The sequence below is a fragment of the Ahaetulla prasina genome, chromosome 3 (assembly GCF_028640845.1).
Source record: "Ahaetulla prasina isolate Xishuangbanna chromosome 3, ASM2864084v1, whole genome shotgun sequence".
NCBI lineage: Eukaryota > Metazoa > Chordata > Lepidosauria > Squamata > Colubridae > Ahaetulla > Ahaetulla prasina.
The window spans coordinates 38,532,932-38,546,728 of record NC_080541.1 but is presented as its reverse complement, the minus strand read 5'-3'; positions in this window follow the sequence as shown (position 1 = coordinate 38,546,728).

Here is a 13,797-nt window from a genome sequence, read left to right as displayed (position 1 = left end):
ATCCATCTTCTTCTCCAAGGAGATTGGAAGTGCATGCAAAGCATTGTTCATGCTTCAGGCCTATTTATCTCACAAGCGTTTTTCTGAGATAGTTTAGTATTACTGGCTCAAAATCATGGACAGTTTCATGGCTGAGAAGAAGCTAGTCTCTCTGTGCTAGGAATGATAGGAATTGTGGTATAGTTGATGTAGGATCAAGATGTATTGGTATTGTCATCAACACTTCTGGAAGGCCTCAGAATAAGGAAGGCTGCTTTAACCACTGAACATACCTTTCAGTTGATATTCAAAGGTAATAAAAATTATTATTTCTATTAGGAAAAATCCTTACTCCATCTATTGTATCATCTTCGCTCTGCCAACTATGTCACAGAATAGTAGCTCACCAAGACCATACAGACAAGAGTTGGCACAGGCAGCACTGAATTCTGTGCTTGCACAAGGAAACATTTTTGGAGGCAAGGGAGAACACTCATACTAATAACTCTACTAATAAATTGGAATTTTCACAATGGCCTCAAGTGCCTGAACAGACAAAATGCTTTGCATACTTTCTGTAAGGACCAGCCCATTGTACTCTTTGGAGAAAAAATGTTTTTAGTTATATTGCTGTTCAATTTTAATTCATCCTTTTATTTTTATATTTCTTAAATATGCCTTAATTGCCCTTTTGCAGAAAGACAATGCAAAAACATTAATTATCAAGAAATATAAACAAGAAATATGCGTTTCATTGTTAAAAAGCTAGCTGTTAATGAATTTGAGGGTTTAGGAAAAAAATCGGTGCAGAACTGTGAAAGGGAAAACAAAGGTGTTAACAGTTTGGTATTTTTACTAATGTCTCAAACAACTGATAGATTTAAGTTAAAAAGAATTCCTGATTATACTTGAACAACTCAAATAGGGATTGATTATTTTTAACTCGGCCTGTCAGCGAAATGTCAATTAAAGAGAGGGTCTTGCTGCAACATAAGTAATTGACTACCTCTCTGCCAATGTTATATAGATTTATTCTAGCAGTTACAATAGCTGCTGGATTATAAACATATTCTGCCAGACACAGAAACATAGTATTAATTTTAATATTAAACTTCTTAGGGGATTTACTTCTATATTTCTACCACATTTATCTATAGTTTAAACAGCCAGAGGTATTATATTACTAGAGCCAAGTAGCCTTAAGCTCCATTATGTTTAAGCACATATTAACTCTCCATCAAGTCAATGGGACTTCAAGTATTTTTCAAACCAATTTTATCTCATTATTAAGTGCATTTTCTGAATCCACACTGTAACCACATCGAGTTTTAACAAAACCACTATTAAACACTGAAAGGACCAAAACAATTTGCCGTGTAGAAATTTGTACTTGCTAATTTATTGGCGAGGATGCAAGTATACCAAGTGTAAGCATCTGTCTGGTTGGGCAGTCCAAGAATTGAAAGAGTTGTCATAGCCACTATTACCTCCCTCGGATCAGTAGTTCTTCTTTTTACTTCTTAAGGTCTCTTTTGTTCCTTTGTGAAATGGCCACTGTGTTCAAACACACTTCTTTGAACTTGCAGTACTGAAATTTTTATGCCTCCCTGAACAAGAGACTTGAGCATTATTAAGTGAGAAAATAGCTACCTCTCAGAGCTTTATTCTCACTTTAACATCTCGCACTGCACCATTTAAATTAGCCAAGTTTCTTCCTCAGAGCCACTGAAGGACTCCTTTCTGAAATAAATCTATTTTTTTGAGCATGAAAAATAGTATTTAATAAGAAGATGTGCCTTTTTAAAAGTACTATTTGTGAGTTAGCTCAATGATTACAAGTTTTGCACCATAGAAAGAAAGTTTTTGGCAAGAGTTAAGGCCAAGGGAGTCTCTGAAGGCTGGAAAGATTCTAAATGAAGATTTCCTTTAATTAATCATCTTTCCAGCTTGATTGGCATTCAGATTTAGCAGTCTCCTAGCAAACTCTCCTCTGATATTGTATCAAAATATTATATTTGATAGATGCCCTGTCAGAACAGTCTCATTCTCTTTCAGAATTCAATTCTTTTGATTTCTGAAATTCCTTTGATGGTCAGTTGCAATTCCTGGACATTCCACAGAGTGCTTTCTGCATTCTAATATGGACGAAGCTCTTGCTTCTCTCTCCTTCACCTTCCTCTGAGTTACCTTAAGTTCTACTTCAATAAACAACTTACATAAGGGTGACAAAATATGCAATTCCAACGGGATTTTCAGATCTCAATAATGGACTGAGCACACTCTCACAGCTTCATCTGAAAGAATGATACCAATTTTTGAAGACTGGTTGGAAAGATTTTTGAGAAACCGTACTTAACGTGTTTTAAAACCTAGAAATGTGCTAAAGAAGTGCTTTCTGCTAGGTGTGCAATATATTGTACAGCTATGGTAATAGTATTTGCACAAAAAGGCCATCCCAAACAAGAAGAGATTTACAAGACACTGAATGTAGAATCATAAGGCTGAAAGAAACCTCGGAGTTCTTCTAGTCCAATCCCATGCTCAAGGATGAAATCTTATACATCCCATGCTCAAGGATGAAATCTTATACATCCTGGGTCAAATAGTTGTTCAGTCTTATTTTTGAAAACTTTCAGTGATGGAGCACCTACAACTCTGGGCAGTAAGCTCTTCCACTGATTGTTGTTGCTGTCAGAAAATTTCTCCTTACTTTTAGGCTGGATCTCACTTTAACAAGTTTCATTTATTTTTGTCCTGCCCTCTGGTGCTTTGAAAAATAAATCAATCCACTCTTCTTTATGACTATACTGGAAGTATCAGAAGACAGTTATCACGTCTCCCTTGATCCTTCTCTTCCGGTAGGTTAGATTTACCTGCCTTCCTCAACCATTCATCATTTGGCTTCCGGATCCTTTATCATTTTCGTTGCTCATCTCTGCATACTTTCTAGGCTCAGCATAATTTTGTATCGTGGTATCAGTGTATCCTAGAAAGGCTACGGAACTGTATCAACACTATTGTAGTCATTGTATTCTATAGAAATTCATTCATATAGCCCAGGGGTAGTCAACCTTTTTATACCTACCGCCATTTTTGTATCTCTGTTAGTAGTAAAATTTTCTAACCGCCCACCGGTTCCACAGTAATGCGCCGTGTATCGTCATCTGCGCATGCCTCTTGCGCATCGTAGATAGGGTTTGGGTGGGGGCGCCGGCTACCAGCTCTGCTTGTCTGTTACAGCTGGGTGGTGTGGGGGGAGATGAGTGAGCTATTCTGGGACGAAGCTCTTTTGTTTGCGGTCGCACTATAGGGCCGTTTAGTTTCACCTACATAACGTGAACTAAACTTATGCATGGGCAATACAAGTACTATATTTTCAGAAATTTAAATTCACGGGGAATTTTATGAAAACCTAATGAAAATTTTTAAATAATGCTATGAAAATTTTTTAAAAAGTCAATTAAATTTAAAAAAAAGGAAAGTGCTTCAGTATTGGACAAAAACCCCTACCACCCACCATGAAAGCTGGAACGCCCACTAGTGGGCGGTAGGGACCAGGTTGACAACCATTGATATAGCCCATTGTTTTCTACAGAAATATATTCCAAGTAAGTGAGCATGAGAGAATTTGCAACACCAAAATAGTAATTCTTAATGAATCAAGACCAGTGACTAACTTGAATAGTATTTCCATAGATTGGTAGTAGAATAGATTTGATTTTAAATCTTGCCCATTGAAGCTTTTCATATTGCAAACTGTTGGGAGATCAAGTCCCTCCCACAGAACAAACCTCCCATTTGCTGATCCTCCAAATCAGGGGTCCTCAACCTTGGCAACTTTAAGACTTGTGGACTTCAACTCCGAGAATTCTGGGAGATGAAATCCACAAGTCTTAAAGTTGCCAAGGTTGGAGACCCCTGCTCCAAATTAACAATAACAATAACAACAGAGTTGGAAGGGACCTTGGAGGCCTTCTAGTCCAACCCCCCTGCCCAGGCAGGAAACCCTACACCATCTCAGACAGATGGTTATCCAACATTTTCTTAAAGATTTCCAGTGTTGGAACATTCACAACTTCTGCAGGCAAGTCGTTTCACTTAATTGTTCTAACTGTCAGGAAATTTCTCCTTAGTTCTAAGTTGCTTCTTTTCTTGATCAGTTTCCACCCATTGCTTCTTGTTCTACCCTCAGGTGCTTTGGAGAACAGCCTGATTCCCTCTTCTTTGTGGCAACCCCTGAGATATTGGAACACTGCTATTATGTCTCCCCTAGTCCTTCTTTTTATTAAACTAGACATTCCGAGTTCATGCAACCGTTCTTCATATGTTTTAGCCTCCAGTCCCCTAATCATATTTGTTGCTCTTCTCTGCACTCTTTCTAGAGTCTCAGCATCTTTTTTACATGGTGGCGACCAAAACTGAATGCAGAATTCCAAGTGTGGCCTTACCAAGGCATTATAAAGTGGCACTAACACTTCACGTGATCTTGATTCTATCCCTCTGTTTATGCAGCCCAGAGCTGTGTTGGCTTTTTTAGCAGCACACTGCTGGCTCATATCTGCACACTGCTGGCTTATATCTAAATGGTTGTCCACTAGGACTCCAAGATCCCTCTCACAGATACTACTATTGAGCGAGGTACCACATATACGGTACCTGTGCATTTTGGCTTTTTGGCCTAAATGTAGAACCTTACTTTTTTCACTGTTGAATTTCATTTTGTTAGATAGCGCCCAATGTTCAAGTCTGTCAAGTTCTTTCTGTAACTTGAGCCTATCTTCTGGAGTGTTGGCTATTCCTGCCAGCTTGATGTCATCTGCAAATTTGATGAGTTCCCCATCTATCCCCTCGTCCAAGTCATTGATGAAGATGTTGAAGAGTACTGGGCCTAAAACAGAGCTTTGGGGTACTCCACTGCATACTTCCCTCCATGTGGATGTAGTTCCGTTGAGGACTACACGTTGAGTGCAGTTGGTCAGCCAATTACGAATCCATCTGGTGGCGGTGCTGTCTAACCCACATTTTTCTACTTTATCTAGTAGTAGGTTATGGTCTACTTTATCAAATGCTTTACTGAAGTCCAAGTAAATTATATCGACAGCATTCCTCTGGTCTACTAATTTTGTCACTTTGTCAAAGAATGCAATACGATTAGTCTGGCATGATCTGTTTTGACAAACCCAGGTTGGCTTTTGGTTATTACTTTGTTTGCTTCTAGGTGTTTGGGGATTTGTTGCTTGATCATCTTTTCCAGAATCTTCCCTGGTATTGAGGTACCTACATAACGTGAACTAAACTTATGCATGGGCAATACAAGTACTATATTTTCAGAAATTTAAATTCACGGGGAATTTTATGAAAACCTAATGAAAATTTTTAAATAATGCTATGAAAATTTTTTAAAAAGTCAATTAAATTTAAAAAAAAGGAAAGTGCTTCAGTATTGGACAAAAACCCCTACCACCCACCATGAAAGCTGGAACGCCCACTAGTGGGCGGTAGGGACCAGGTTGACAACCATTGATATAGCCCATTGTTTTCTACAGAAATATATTCCAAGTAAGTGAGCATGAGAGAATTTGCAACACCAAAATAGTAATTCTTAATGAATCAAGACCAGTGACTAACTTGAATAGTATTTCCATAGATTGGTAGTAGAATAGATTTGATTTTAAATCTTGCCCATTGAAGCTTTTCATATTGCAAACTGTTGGGAGATCAAGTCCCTCCCACAGAACAAACCTCCCATTTGCTGATCCTCCAAATCAGGGGTCCTCAACCTTGGCAACTTTAAGACTTGTGGACTTCAACTCCGAGAATTCTGGGAGATGAAACCCACAAGTCTTAAAGTTGCCAAGGTTGGAGACCCCTGCTCCAAATTAACAATAACAATAACAACAGAGTTGGAAGGGACCTTGGAGGCCTTCTAGTCCAACCCCCCTGCCCAGGCAGGAAACCCTACACCATCTCAGACAGATGGTTATCCAACATTTTCTTAAAGATTTCCAGTGTTGGAGCATTCACAACTTCTGCAGGCAAGTCGTTTCACTTAATTGTTCTAACTGTCAGGAAATTTCTCCTTAGTTCTAAGTTGCTTCTTTTCTTGATCAGTTTCCACCCATTGCTTCTTGTTCTACCCTCAGGTGCTTTGGAGAACAGCCTGGTTCCCTCTTCTTTGTGGCAACCCCTGAGATATTGGGACACTGCTATCATGTCTCCCTAGTCCTTCTTTTTATTAAACTAGACATACCCAGTTCCTGCAACCGTTCTTCATATGTTTTAGCCTCCAGTCCCTAATCATCTTTGTTGCTCTTCTCTGCACTCTTTCTAGAGTCTCAACATCTTTTTACATGGTGGCGACCAAAACTGAATGCAGAATTCCAAGTGTGGCCTTACCAAGGCATTATAAAGTGGCACTAACACTTCACGTGATCTTGATTCTATCCCTCTGTTTATGCAGCCCAGAGCTGTGTTGGCTTTTTTAGCAGCACACTGCTGGCTCATATCTGCACACTGCTGGCTTATATCTAAATGGTTGTCCACTAGGACTCCAAGATCCCTCTCACAGATACTACTATTGAGCGAGGTACCACATATACGGTACCTGTGCATTTTGGCTTTTTGGCCTAAATGTAGAACCTTACTTTTTTCACTGTTGAATTTCATTTTGTTAGATAGCGCCCAATGTTCAAGTCTGTCAAGTTCTTTCTGTAACTTGAGCCTATCTTCTGGAGTGTTGGCTATTCCTGCCAGCTTGATGTCATCTGCAAATTTGATGAGTTCCCCATCTATCCCCTCGTCCAAGTCATTGATGAAGATGTTGAAGAGTACTGGGCCTAAAACAGAGCTTTGGGGTACTCCACTGCATACTTCCCTCCATGTGGATGTAGTTCCGTTGAGGACTACACGTTGAGTGCAGTTGGTCAGCCAATTACGAATCCATCTGGTGGCGGTGCTGTCTAACCCACATTTTTCTACTTTATCTAGTAGTAGGTTATGGTCTACTTTATCAAATGCTTTACTGAAGTCCAAGTAAATTATATCGACAGCATTCCTCTGGTCTACTAATTTTGTCACTTTGTCAAAGAACGCAATAAGATTAGTCTGGCATGATCTGTTTTTGACAAACCCATGTTGGCTTTTGGTTATTACTTTGTTTGCTTCTAGGTGTTCGATGATTCGTTGCTTGATTATCTTTTCCAGAATCTTCCCCGGTATTGAGGTCAGGCTGATAGGTCTGTAGTTTCCTGGATCTGTTTTTTTCCCTTTTTTGAAGATGGGAACTACATCAGCTCTTTTCCAGTCCTCTGGCAGCTCCCCTGTGCTCCAGGATCTTTGAAAGATATAGTTCAGTGGTTCTGAGATCACGTCTGCCAGTTCCTTCAGAACCTTGGGGTGTAATCCATCCGGTCCTGGTGATTTGAACTCGTCTAGGGTAGACAGGTGTTCACTTACCATTTTCTTCCCTATTTTAACTTGTGTTTCTAATCTGTTTTTTGTGGTGCTGTTTTTGATAGGTTGGATTGTTTTTTCCTTTTGTGTTAAGACAGATGCAAAAAATGAGTTAAGTAGATCTGCTTTCTCCCTGTTGCTTGTCACCTTCGTGCCACTTTCTCCCAGCAATGGGCCAATTATTTCCTTGACTTTTTCCTTGTTTTTAACATGTTGGAAGAAGCTTTTTTTGTTATTTTTTACTCTTGTCGCTAGCCTTTGTTCATTGTGAGCCTTAGCTTTCCTCACTTCACCTTTACAGGCTTGGGCTATTTGCTGATATTCTGCCTTAGTTATTTGCCCCTCTTTCCACTTTTTATATTTGTCCTTTTTGTCTTTCAATTTGTCAGATAGTTCTTTATGCATCCATGCTGGTTTCTTTTGAGATCTATTATTTTTCTTCTTCATTGGTATTGTGCTAGACTGCGCTTTTATAATCTCACTTTTCAAAATTTCCCAAGCTTCTTGAGTTGTTTTCCCCCTGAGGATTCTCATCGATGGAATCCTTCTCAAGCTCTCTCTAAGTTTATTGAAATTAGCTCTCTTAAAGTCCAAGACTCTAGTTTGACTTTGTTCTACTACTTGTGTTTGCTTAATGTCGAATTCCAATATTGCGTGGTCACTTGCCCCCAAGATTCCTGTAGCTTCAACACCTTCTATCATTTCATCTCTGTTAGTGAGAATTAAGTCCAGTATGGCTGATCCCCTTGTTGCCTTCTCTACTTTTTGGGAAACAAAGTTGTCTGCTAGGTTTGTTAGGAACCTGTTAGATCTTCCACTTGGTGCAGAGTTTGTTTCCCAGTTGATGTCAGGGTAGTTAAAATCCCCCATTACTACTGTGATGTGCTTCCTACATACCTTAGTTAGCTGACTAGCAAAAAGTTCATCTACTTTCTCTGTTTGGTTGGGTGCCTATAGCATAGACCTTTGGCAATATCATTTTTCACCCTTTTTATATTGGCCCAAATACATTCAAGATGATTTTCTTCATTGTTGTGCTCTATTTCTGTAGAGATGTAGTTATTTCTTATATATAGTGCAACTCCACCTCCTCTTTTATTTGGTTTATTTCTTTTAAATAATTTATATCCCTCTAGCTGTATGTTCCATTTGTGGGTTTCATCCCACCAAGTTTCCGTAATGGCAACAATTTCATATCTGCCCTCATTTATTTGAATTTCTAATTCACCCTGTTTATTCCTCATACTCTGTGCATTGGTGTATAGACATTTGAGTCCATTTGGATTGACCTTGTGTTTACTGTCTACATAACCTGTGTTGTGCCTGACTGCCCCTACTTTCTTGCCACCTGTTGGTTTAGTGCACTTGGTATGGCACTCACTATTAAATGCTTGGTTTTGCTTGATAGCAGGGCTGATAGTCTTACCCACACAGTCATGTATGTTACACGCACGGATAACCCTTTTAGTTTTGGATTGCTGGGGACAGAAATTTTCTGTATCAATTAATTCTCTGTCCCCAGTGTTCAGTTTAAATGTTTATCCAGAAAATCTGTGAATTTATTGCTAAGTAACTCAGTCCCTTTCTTTGATGGATGCAATCCATCTCTTTTGTACAATTTTTCATTGGACCAGTTGCAGACATCGTGACTAATAAAACCAAAGCCTTCCTTTTTACACCACTCCTTTAGCCACACATTAAACTCCACTACACGCTGGCCTTTACCTTTTTGTTCCTTATGTACTGGTAAAACCTCTGAAAAGATAAGCCTATAACCTATACTATTAAGTTCATACCCCAAGCTCTGGAAATCATTCTGCACAGAAAGTACATCCTTTTGGGACAGATCATTTGTGCCAAGATGTATAATAGCATCAACATCAGAATCCTTACTGGCATTCTTGACTATCTTAAGAATACACCTCTCGTCTCTACTGGCAGTAGCGCCAGGTAGACACCTGACCTCTTTCAAAACCTCCATATCCTTTCCTAAATTTACATCCCTTACAATTGAATCACCAATCAGAAGGTGGTTTCTTCTTGTATGTCCGATCTGTAAAACTTGATACACACTTTTCCAAAGTAAGTTCTTCATCTCAGACCATAATCCCTTGATTGTTTGAGTTATCAGTATCACAACTACCTTGATCTGTCATTTTAGTGTTCCTATTAAGGTCAGCAAGGGCACTATATCTGTTATACTGGGACACTGTAAAAGCTTTGTGTTTATGGTTCACAACTCTCACCCTGCCAGATCCCACGGTTGTCCATACTGCCCTTTTCCTGCAGGATCTTTGTGGTAGAGGGGGCTGATGGCACAGCAGCTGGAATGGCTGAATTGGGCACCTAATTTCTGCTTGGAGAGCTTAGATTAGAGATTCTAGATAGGTAATCTGTCCACGTAGACTGCTAATTTGTTTACAAAGAGGACAGTACCCAAATTTGAAAAGAGTACTGCGAAAGACAGCTGCAAAACAAGTATTGCACTGAACTAAGCCAGTCATTTTGAAATAGAATAAAATCACTATCTCAAGTGGACTAACCCTGAATATATTATTGCTATTTTTGATTTATAATGATTAGATTAGATTCGCGCAAATTACTGTCACTGCAACAATATACAATCCACTGGGTAGCTGGCGGCAAATGAGACAGGATCCTCCAATGAGAAAACAAAGCAGAGGAAAGAATGTGCACAAATGATCATTTCCAGAGGAGAGAGGTTGAATTTTATTTGGGAAAAGAAACTACACATTTAAGAAACTGATATGCTCCTATGAGATTTTGTTGTCCCAATGTAAAATGCTTTTTGTTTGAACAAAACAGAGCTCCCAGATGCAGACACTGCTAATGATATGACATTTAATATCCATCTGTTAATGCTCGGGCCAAAGGCATTATTTTTTTTAAAAAAAAAAGAAGAGGAAAAAAAGACGTACAGCACAGGGCAAAGAAGGGATTCTGTGAAATTTGGAATGTTACAGCACATAGGAAGTGGAGTGTTGAAATGTTGCAAATCCTTTTTCCTGATGGGCAATCAAGCTGAAAAAAATAATTGGGGGCAGTGAAAACATTTTTTATAAACTTAATTGCTTTGTAGAGGTCACAGGAGAAAGAGGAAGAAGGTTACCTTTCCCTTACATACTTGTACACTTATGCTTTGAAATTCCTCCCCTACTCCCCATTGCAAATTAAACTTAAACAAATACTTTCTGTTGGCACATTGGCATTCTTACCTCCCCTAGTTTAAACACTAGATAGAAGGAATTTTTGGAAATTAGAGCCCTGGGTTTTTGCTTCCTGTTCCAACTGTAAACTTCCCAAGTAATTGACACCCAGGAATCTCTGGGAAACAAGATTTGGAACATGGGGAAATAAGACTTCAAATTGAATGCCTGTAGGGTTAAGCCTAGTAATATTGGTTTGCGAAGCATAGCACCCGGAATTAATTGTATAGGGAAAGATCCACACCCAATTTTGCAGTTTCCTTTTATCAGTTTGATTACCTTTCTATCCTTTAATTCCTCAAGGAGCAGAACAATTTTATTCTGGCTCTAAATGATTAGAATGGTGTTTCCAAAGAAATGAGATGATTTGAAGAGTTAGCAAGACTGAAAAAGAAAAACATATATATTTACGTCTTATTAAAAGTGAAATTTGAGACTTATACCAATTATTATGTGACCCAAACAATCCATCAAACCACACTTGGGTGGAGCATGAGATTTCCACTAAGCATAAAACAGCTGGAAAAACAAATCAGATTGAGATAAAACTGGAAAAAAAATAGAAATTACACCAACATGCTTTTGTGAAGAAGAGGAAAAAGTCAAACAAATGAATGCAAGGACTACTCAGCTAACTTGACTGGGCAAATGGAGTGAGATGTAGGAAGGAAAAGAATATAGAAGACATGGAGTTTTAAAGAGGAACACGTCAATATGAAATGATCACATTCAATCACAAAATGACTATCAGTTAGCAAAAATTTGAAGAAGCAGGGTGGATCTAGAAATTTTTCCTGCAGAAAGGCATTGTTGCAATATTTTGGTGCAGATTCCACTTACAATTCCTTGTTGTTGTTGTTGTTAGTCGCAAAGTCGTGTCTGACCCATTGTGACCCTATGGACAATGTTCCTCCAGGACTTGCTGTCCTCTACCAACCTCTGGACTAAGTCCATTTAAGCTCACGTCTACTGCTTCAATGACTCCATCGAGCCACCTCATTCTCTGTCGTCCCATTCTTCTTTGGCTCTCAATCGTTCCCAGCACTAGGCTCTTCTCCAGTGAATCCTTTTTTCTTATTAGGTGGCCAAAGTATTTGAGTTTCATCTTCAGGATTTGGCCTTCTAAAGAGCAGTCAGGGTTGATCTCCCCTAGGACTGACTGGTTTGATCGCCTTGCAGTCCAAGGGGCTTGCAGGCGTCTTCTCCAGCACCATAGTTCAAAGGCCTCAGTTCTTTGGTTACAGTTACTTACAGTTCCTGTAAGTACTTACTATGTATTGCTACACTTCCAAAGCTTTCTTAAATCTTTTCTTGATTGATCAAATAGGTGCAGTCAAGTCAGTGTTGATTCTTTGTGACTACATTGTCTTTTTCTATTATGATTTGTTGTCTACCTGGCCATTTTGCTGTTTTGTTCTCTGTACATGTTCCTTGCTACTGCAGTCAAGTCCATCCACCTTGCTACTAGTCATTCAATTCAACTCAATCATTCCAGTTTCTCACATTAGAAACTTTTCAAGGGAGCTGATCTTCTCATGATTTCTCCAAAATATGAGAGTCTGGTCATTTGTACCTCAAGCAATAATGCTGAATTGATTTGTTTTCTGAATTATGCATGCCATTTCCAAGAGTCTTCTCCAGCATCAAAGTTCAAAAGTTCAAAACTCTTTCCACATTCTCATCTTTATCATCTTCTATTCGTTAGACTATCTTAATTATTGGATTCTACCTTTCTTCCATATTAATATCCCAGCACTCCTTTTTTCAGCCGCTACGTCTCCTCTTTTTTCATACAAAATAGAACTTTCTGGCAACTAATAACATCATTTTGGAGCTTTAAACAATGTCTGCCAGAAAATAAACATTAGCTTTTAAAAATAATAGTTACAAAACATTAAAAAAAAGCAACCCACTAGCAATCTGGTAAACCTGGATAACATAAGCAAGTTTCGTAAAAATGATTGATGGTAGCTTGGGAATGTATTTTTGATACATTTATAGGCTGTAATCTTATAAACTAACATGCAGTTTTCTAATGAAGACAGTTATTCTACTTAGTTGAGTTTTACAAAAGACAAAAACCTGAAAAGTTCTTTAAAACATACTTAAAACATACAGAGCTTGGATTCTTGGATAACAGAGAAGAGGAAATCAGGTAATAAAATATCGGAATTCTGTATTATTAGCAGATAGACCAAAGAACAAATGATATTTTAACATTCATAACGCACATGCTTTTATAATTGATCAATTCCATTAAACTGCTTTAATTTCAGATTCAATCATTAAAAAATAGATTTTAAGCACCTGTTCATAACATCCAATGAAGAAAAGGAGTTTTTGTTATTATTCTTTAATCATTCAAATACAGTGTATACAGATAATGATTGCAGTGTTACGTAGTGATGATTACATAGCATAGGACTGCTTTACACTCTCAAATTGCTCTATCAACTGTTTGTACAAACATATCAAGAGGGCAAAAAACACACACTGTACTGAAATTACCTGCATGTCTGCTACTCTATGATAGGATGGGAGGTCACAGAAACAAATGTGCTGCATGTGTTGATTTTAAGAATTTTGGGACATTAAACTTCTAAAACCTTTTAATGGCTACAAACAATGGCTTTCTTTCTTCTAAGTGAGTAGTCATTAACATGGATTAGAATCTCATGTAACCCTATCTTTAGTTTTCCAGCAATATTAAAAGCATGTTAATACATATGTATGGACAATATGTCACTAAAGCTTAACAAAGTATGTTTAAAGCAGGGGTCTCCAACCTTGGCAACTTTAAGACTTGTGGACTTCAACTCTGGGAGTTGAAGTCCACAAGTCTTAAAGTTGCCAAGATTGGAGACCCCTGCTTTAAAGTACTGTAGCTTTCTGCTGCAAATTACACAAAGTTACTCTGCTAAAGTTCTTGATGCAGTTCAGAGTGGGGAAAAAGATGGCCTGTTTTCTGTCTACACCGCAGAAACAAATGGGCACATACAAAACAGAGTAGAACAGGTCTATGCATATAGTATGCTTTTAGAATTAAACTCACAGTGCAATTACCATGAAGGGCAATCCATATAAAAAGCTCTGTATTTTAAAATATTGATAGCAGCAAAAACCAGAATGTAAAATAGAT